We start from the raw sequence: 9,228 nt of genomic DNA, 5'->3' as shown, positions 1-9,228 counted from the left end.
TGTATATGTAGACAAAAAGTGAGAGAAACTGGTGCAAAGTTTTGACTGATCAAAGGTTATGATGACCCATAGAAAAATACATCTTATTATATATAATAGACTATATCACTATATATATGGTAATATACATAGCAAGCTACTGTTATGCAGGAAAAGCAGTCGAATCAGAAGTAGAATTCTAAGGACATTAAAGAATACATACTTTATGATCCATTTATATGAAATTATAGAAAAAGTAAAACTGTAGGGACAGGAATCAGATCTGTGGTTGCCAGGTGCCAGAGGAAATGATAAGGGAGTGGCTGTATCACAAGGAAACTTTGGGGATGATGGAAATGATCTATACTAAGACCATGGCGGTGGTTTTACATGACAATGCACATCCGTCAAAACTCACTCAACTGTATACATTGCATAATGAATTTTGTGGTATGTAAATAAAGCTGCCAATAATAATGTGCTAGATATATTTACAAAAGTATGCTGAGTTATTGAAACATGGATTTTCACTAAGTATTATTTATAGTAACAAAAATCTGAAAACCTAACTTTCCATAAGTAGGAAATTGCTTAAATTTAGTATGACACATTCTTAGAATGAAATATCATGCAAATATATCTTTAGGTTTGTATGTGTTCATTCAGGGAGACATCTCTTCAACATATTAAAAGAAAGCAATTGCACAGAGGAATGTTATTAAAATAGGAATACACAAGTACCTATATTTTCTTATGTATTCCCACATGTGCATAAAAAATACTTACATTTTTACTCCTAGACCTGTTTCTTTTCCAGATTTTTCCATTTCAGTTAATGGTACCACTTCCTACTAATTGCTCATTGAGTTTGCTTTGCGCATCATAAGACTTTATTGATTTTTTAAAGAGACTAGCTTTTCCTCTGGTCAAAGAAATATGTTGTGGCGAAAATGTGAAAGATTTGTATTTTAAAGTCAGGTACTAGTCTAGACTTCACCATCAATTTTTTTAGGATATTAAATCAATTTCTCTCTCTTGATTTTAGAATCTTGTCTACTATGGATTATAGATAATGGATTTAATGATTTGAGTTATCTGAGAGTTGTTATAACAAAAGAAATTAGTATTCTGTTTGGATACTTCATGAGTTGTAAAGCTGAATCAAAAAAAATTAAGTTCTGGGGCGCCTGGATGGCTTAGTCAGTTAAACATCTGACTTCGGCTCAAGTCGTGATCTCACGGTTCACGGGTTCAAGTCCCACGTTAGGTTCTGTGCCGACAGCTCAGAGCCTGGAGCTTGTTTCGTATTCTGGGTCTCCCTCTCTCTATGCCTCCCCTGCTTGTGCTCTCTTTCTCTCTCAAAATAACAAACATTTTTTTAAAAATATTTTTAAAAAATTTAAGTTCTAACTTCCTAGAAGAGCATTCAATAGTGAGTTTTTGTGTCACCGTAAATAGAATTCTTTGTTATTATATCTTCAGTGTATCTTGCACTGTACCATTTCTTCAAAGTAGATAATGAAAGTTGCGTGTGTAATATTTCTTCCACAGGTTTCTGAATAAGAGGCTGAATTTGTATTTTATTGCTTGTTGTTTGCCCTTGAGCAAATTACCTACGTTTCCTGAGTCTCAGTTTTCTCACTTCTAAAATGTGAAAAATTCTGTCTTATCTTCCTAAATTTATAAGATGTATATTTATATATATTTACACGTATAATATATACACATATATTTGGTATATGGGGTTATAGCTAATAGAATTAGCCTCTAAAATGTGGAAAATTCTGTCTTGTCTTCCTAAATTTACACCATATATATTTATATATATTTACACATATAACATACACACATATATTTAATATATGGGGTTATAGCTAATAGAATTATGTTAAAATGAACATTATTAAATTTGGAGTCAGATTCATGATTTTTCCATAACCATGAAACACTGTGCTGTTTTCTCACTTGTAAATTGACCAAAGTAATAGTTGTGCTACCCTCTGTATGGGAAGATTTTAAGCATCAAATTGAGAGGGAAATATAGTCAGTGTGAAGTTACTTAGAGGACCGAGAAACATATACAGCCTACTCTAGGAATCATACCATTGCTGCTGCTACCGTGTGGTAGCAGCATACCTTGGTACGTATGTTGCATAAAAATAGCTATGCACAGGGGCGCCTGGGTGGCGCAGTCGGTTAAGCGTCCGACTTCAGCCAGGTCACGCGGTCCGTGAGTTCGAGCCCCGCGACAGGCTCTGGGCTGATGGCTTGGAGACTGGAGCCTGTTTCCGATTCTGTGTCTCCCTCTCTCTCTGCCCCATCCCCGTTCATGCTATGTCTCTCTCTGTCCCAAAAATAAATAAAAAACGTTAAAAAAAAATTTAAAAAAAAATAGCTATGCACAAAATGTTCATCTGTAACCTGACTTTTTTTTGATAATATATTTTTCTAAGTGTGAATTTATTCAGACAATAGCATGATATAAATGCTTTGAGTGATTAAAAGGTGAGAATGATATATACTGTATCAAAACCTGGAAATATTAAAGGGAAATGAGAAAAGATATGGTTATGCTTCAATGTGAGAAGGGAAAATTCTGGAGGAAAAAGGCAACAAAATAGCCCTGAGAGACTGAGGGCCACTTGGAATTTATTGAAGAGGAAAAGGACATACCGATGCTTTTGCAGAAAACTGCTAGGTAGCACCAACAGGGAAGGTAGAAGCAACATCATAGGAATTAGACTGCAAGGCAGTGAGAGAGAAAATTAATGTATCTAGGCAAATTCATAAAGTCAGCAGGAGGTTTTACAAGAAATATTAAATAAAAACATGAGCTCACAAAGAAAAATCTCCTCTAAACTCCTCGCTTCCCTGAGATCGTTGTGTTTCGTCCACCTTCACATCATCCCTTGCAAATATATTTTAAGTACCTAAATCCTTGAAATATTTTCCTGAGCAAACCACGATTCATGAGTATTTGGTACCAGAATAGGTTCAGTAAACAGTCACCAAAAACTTAGAACCAAAGATCAATTATGTGGCAGACACATTTACTGTTCAACTACTGTTCAACTACTATCCATGTGGTCCTACATATTTCCTAGCTTCCTTTTAATTAAGAGCCCTAATAGGTTCTGACAGAAAGTTACTGATACAGTTCTTTTGGTCCGAAAGCCAGGATATTAAATGCACATTAAATCATTTTGTTCTCCAGTTCCGGTGTTCCTATAGGCAACACAGGGTGTTTTCCTCAGGGGTCAGTTGTCTTCCTGTTCCAGTACTTGAAACAACACTACAGTGAGGCCCTGATGTTAGAGCCCAGTGTGTGTCAAGGATGATTCTTTACTCTTATTTTACCTTACTTAGATGTTGAATGCAACACAAATGCAACACAAATGCAAAATTTACTCTTCATAATTACATAAGCATAGCTACACATTTAACAAAACTCAAATGTGCACAGTTTACAAAACAGCATAAGGTGGCATTTGTTAGATGTTTATGGACATGTCCTTGAGATGTGAAGTTGAGACAACTGTAGTTGTATTGACTATTGAAAACTCTCTGTGTTTATTCCTTTATTCAATGAATAATGTTTTTAGCACTTTCTTTGTATCAGGGATTGTTCTGTACCCATTAATGTATATCCACATGTATTAGTGAGCTTGGGCTGCCATAACCCTGACTGAGTGGCTTAAACAACAGAATTCTTTTTCTCTCACAGTTCTGAGGTTGTAAATTCAAGATCTAGGTGTGAGCAAGGTTTGTTTCTGGTGAGACCTTTCTCCCAGATCCTTCCAAGGTCTTCTCTCTGTGTTTTCAGAAAGAGTGAATTCTGGTGTTTCTTCCTCTCCTTATAAGGATGCCAATCCTATAAGATTAGGGCCCCACCCTCATGCCTCACTTTTTTTTTTTTTTCTTTTTTTTCTTTTTTTTTTACCTCCTTACAGGCCCTATCTCCAAATACATTCACATTGGGAGCTAAGTCTCCAACATATAATTTTGGGACAGGAATACAATTCAGTCTGTAACACCACACACGCAAAGTTATCATAGAGTTATATTTTCTCAAAAGTGGTCTATATTAAAGAAGTTTTAAAATATTTGTTTTCCAGAATAAAGCAAGTTTAGGAAGAGCACTAGTTTCTAATTTTTAAAAATCTGGTTGTCTGGGTGGCTCAGTTAGTTATGTGTCTGACTTTAGCTCATGTCATGATCTCACAGTTTGTGAGTTCAAGCCCCACGTCAGGATCTGTGCTGACAGCGCTGAGCCTGCTTCAGAGTCTCTGTCTCCCTCTCTCTGTCTCTACTCTGCTCACACTATTGCTCTCTCTCTCAAAAATAATACATATTTTTTTAAAAAAATATTCAATGCTACAGAAGGAATTTCAAACGCAGGGCTTCTGATTTTTAATATTAAAAAAGTACTTATATAAATTCTAAAAGGTAGTTTTATGAACTCAATGATACAAGGTTTTTCCAGTTTTTACTTTCCAATACTTGCTTAACTTTATTCCCAGCATTTGACCCCTAATTTCAAGATTTCAGAATGTATCTTCTAAACTGATTGTCTTTAAAATGTGAGAAGCATTCAACATATTGAAAAGCAAAAATCAGCACTTAAAAGTTATCTGAGAGGTCAGATACTTGTAATCTTTGATATTAAGCAAGTACTGAAACAAAGTGAATCTGACATTTTCTTGGACAGGCATGTGTGAAAGAAGTATCCACTCTTTTGACTTTACATATTGTATCAGTTGGATTCATTAATTACGCCTGCAGTTTGGGAAGTTTCTAGTCCACTGTTATTCTGGCACACATCAACAAATATATGGTTATTTAACTACAGTGTCAAATAGAAATTTTCAGAATAAAAATTTCAGGTCCCAAGAGAACAGTGATATTTTAAAGCAGAAAGATTTGTTACAACATGAAATGCTCCTGGCTCTAGGTGAATAAAAATAAAAATGGTTGCTTTCTATATTATCCAATGACTTTATGGCCATGTGACATTAAAACAAAATAAAAGTTTAATATTTCTCCATATTCTTTTTTTGTAAATTTTGATTCATTTATGAACCAGTTCCCTTTACTTCTTAGTCAATTTGGACTACTACAAGAGAACACTAGGGCCTGCTTGACTTAAAGAATAAATCTTTACGGGGTGACTGTGTGCTCAGTCTGTTAAGGTCTGACTTCGACTTCAGCTCAGGTCATGATCTCATGGTTTGTGGCTTCGAGCCCCATGTCGGGCTCTGTGCTGACAGCTCAGAGCCTGGAGCCTGCTTCGGATTTTGTGTCTCCCTCTTTCTCTGCTCCTCCCTGCTCACTCTCTCTCAAAAATAAGCAAATATTAAAAAATATATATTGTTTAAAGAACAAATCTTTACTTCTCCCAGTTTAGAGGCTGGACGTCCAAGATCAGGGTGCCAGCACGGTCAGGTTCTTGGTGAGGGTTGACAGCCTTGTCCAGTTTACAGACATCTTTTTGTTGTATGCTCACATGTTGGGGAAAGGGATAACTTCCTTTCATTTCTTATAAGCACATAATCCGATCATAGGGGCTCTATTCCAATGACCTACTTAACTCCCAAAGGCTCATCTCCAAATAACATCACATTAAGGCTTCAGCCTGTGAACTTGGGAGGGATAGGAGCATTTAGTCCACAACTTCTAATACAGTTTTAGTTGTGCTCATATTTTCTATGCTATACTAAATGAACATACATCATTTTCTTTTTTTTTTTAATTTATTTTTATTTTTTTTTATTTTTTATTTTATTATTATTATTTTTTATTTTATTTTTGGGACAGAGAGAGACAGAGCATGAACGGGGGAGGGGCAGAGAGAGAGGGAGACACAGAATCGGAAACAGGCTCCAGGCTCCGAGCCATCAGCCCAGAGCCTGACGCGGGGCTCGAACTCACGGACCGCGAGATCGTGACCTGGCTGAAGTTGGACGCTTAACCAACTGCGCCACCCAGGCGCCCCTTTAATTTTTTTTTAATGTTTATTTATTTTTGAGACAGAGAGAGACAGAGCATGAACGGGGGAGGGGCAGAGAGAGAGGGAGACACAGAATCCGGAGCAGGCTCCAGGCTCCGAGCTGTCAGCACAGACCCTGACGCGGGGCTCGATCTCACGGACCGTGAGATCATGACCTGAGCCAAAGCCGGACGCTCAACCGACTGAGCCACCCAGGCGCCCCATCTTTTTTCTTTTTTATATTGTTGCCAAAAGAGAAGAGAATAATAAAATTGTTTTCATCACCTATTATTTTTTCAAGTCAAAATGTGTTCCTTTTACTTCTTTTCATCTTTATCAGTATTTTGCAAACTGTACTGTACATTAGATTCAGTTGCAGGGACAGCAGATTGCTACACCCCTACCCCACAGTTTCTGATTCACAGGTCTAGAGTGAGAAGTATGTTTTCACCTATCTTCAATATTTTCCATCTTCTCTTCTTTTTCTGCCTCATTCTGCATAATGTCTTCAGATCTCTCTTCAAGCTCATTTATTCTCCATCAATTACTTATGTCATTAGTAAATATTTCTGAATGAACAAATGTCCAGCTCCTTTGGGCCTGTTTTACTATTAATCTGTACCCATTCCTTGTGCCCTTGTGCAGATAACTCAAGTTCTACATTGTTCTCGAGTCATTTATATAGAGTGTCTAGCACTAAAGTCCTTCCAGGAAAGGAGTCCCATCCATTGCCATCTTCCCGTCATGTTACTCTGTAACTGGGCCTCCTCGGTGCCCCCTGCTTCACAAATTGTATCAGTTTTCTACTGCTGTGTAATAAGTCACCACAAACTTTATGTATTCAAACGATCCATATTTATTATTTCACAGTTTCCTTGGGTCTGGAGTCCAGGCATGCCTTAGATGTCCGATTCAAGATTTTATAAGGCTGCAGTCAAGATGTAGTCTGGACTGTGTTCTCATCTAGATGCTCAATTGCATAAAATATCTGCTTCCAAGCTCATACAGGTTGTAGGAAGAATTCATTTTTTGTGTGCTACAGTACTAAGGCCCTCAGATCTTAGAAGCCACCTACAGTTCCCTGCTACATGGCCTTCTCCATAGGCATTTCACAGCACAGCAGCTGACTTCTTCAAGGCAGGAAGCTCTCCTTTTCTTGCCGCAGTCTCTTCAGAGTCTTATATAACTTAGCATAATCATGGAATTGACATCCCTTCACCTTAGCTATATAATGTAACCTAGCCAAGGCAGTGGCATCCCATCACCTTTGCTATATTCTATAGTTAGAAGAAAATAACAGGTTCTTACCAGAAGTTCAAGGGGAGAGGATTATCCAGGCTGTAACACCAGAGGTTGGAGATCATGGTGGCCATCTGAGAACTTGGCCTGTCACACAAGATTTCCTCTGATAGCATCTTTCACATATTTGGCTCACCTAATAAAATCCTTCCTCACAACAGTATGTATGACCCCTCTCTTGCTTCCTGCCCCACCTCAGGGTACATATCTAGTTCTTGTCCTCAGCCCCACCAAAAAGTGCCAGTTTACCGTTAATCCTAGCAATATGTCACAGTCTTTCTCCTACATAATAAATCTGAAGGAGTGGAAATAACTAATTGTACTTTTAAATTAGAGAAAATTGCTTTCTCATTCCAGTTTCAAAATTATGATATGTGTAAAAATTTAGAAGTGATTTGATCTCTCAATCTTGGTAAAATAATCTATATAGAGAGGAAAATAACCTAACTCATAAGGATGTGTTGATGCAATAAAAGCATTTACATATGGCACGCAGTCAATCACTGATGATGATCTTCCCTTTTATTAATATGCCATCTTCTGTGTATTAAGAAGGTTTTACCTGTGCCTAAAGCAAAAGTAGAAAAAAAAATCACATGAATACCGAGAGTTGCTTTTACATCAGTGACTTGATAATATGTTCTTTGCTCTTCACAGGATGAAATGAAAATTTGAACCCCCAACACTATGTGAAAAACATTTTACCCAATCAAATTTACCTATTATTCCTTGGTTTGTCTCTGTCTCTCATGCTCATTTGTTTTATTTCTTAAATTCCACATATGAGTGAAATCATATGGTATTTGTCTTTCTCTGACTGATGTATTTTGTTTCATTCTCTATTTCAGGAACATACAAATCCATTTTTACTAATAGATTAATAACTTAATAGGTTAATTAGTATATTTGTGGCAATGTTTTTCAAGGTAGGAACAGATGTGTATCTGGATGTTAAAAATTAATGTTAAACAAGAAAACTGCACAGGGAATTATGACCATTCAGTTGTTATTTTCATATACTTATAAGGATGGTTGAATATGAAAACTTGCTCTAGATTTAAAGAATACTGGATGCAGATTTAGTATCAGTAAGCAAATGATTTCAGTTGTTAGTAACTGAAGAGAAAGTTAAAAGTGGCTTCTCTTTTTGTATACATGAAAAATTGTCTACTGTTGGGCAGCCCCAGTGATGGCAAGATGGATTTGTTGTCTTCAGGGATCAGAGTTCTATTAAAAAGGTAACAAGAAATAATGTGTATGGTAAACTAAAGGCAAAGTTTGCCATAGTCTGTGCCTTTGGTGAAATTCTTTCTTCATACATAGACAACCTCAAAATTATATCTCCTCAATATCTGTGTTGTCTTCATTAATTTCAGTGACCCAGTGACCTGTAAGTTAAGATATAAATTATCTCTGTGCAACACGCTTTATGTACAATGATGGGGGGAAGCTAGAATTACCATATTAAAAAATGCCCTTGGAGAAAGAGAAATTGGAAAACATTCCTAGTCACTGGTCATCCAGTAATCATAGCCTGCTGGTAGACTGTGTAGACACTGCCTGAGCTAGCCCAAAGTGTGGCCTCATGCTCTACTCTCTTGAGATACTCTCTTGTTAATCATTCCCTGAATCCTCTGTGTTTGCTTTCTGGAAGTCTATATGTACGCATGCATGCATGTATATGTCAGGCATGTCCATTATCCTTTAAGCTGTCTAACCCAGTTTCTCTTCCCACTTATGAACCCTCTCTGAAGTCAAAACCACCTCATATCCTCTTATCTCTCAGGGGCTAGAATTCAAGCACATGGATATGCCTGCCTGCAATGGGGGCTAGGAAATGTAATCTTTTAGTTGGGCATATCACTACCTTCAACTCAAAACCCATTATTAAGGAAAGAACTTATTAAGAAAAGGTTAGATACTCGGAAATAATCATTGCCATAAAGCTCATTATGTCATCAAAA

Source organism: Panthera onca, chromosome D2 (genome assembly GCF_046562875.1).
Source record: "Panthera onca isolate mPanOnc1 chromosome D2, mPanOnc1 haplotype 2, whole genome shotgun sequence".
Classification (NCBI taxonomy): Eukaryota; Metazoa; Chordata; class Mammalia; order Carnivora; family Felidae; genus Panthera; species Panthera onca.
This window is presented reverse-complemented; position numbering follows the sequence as displayed.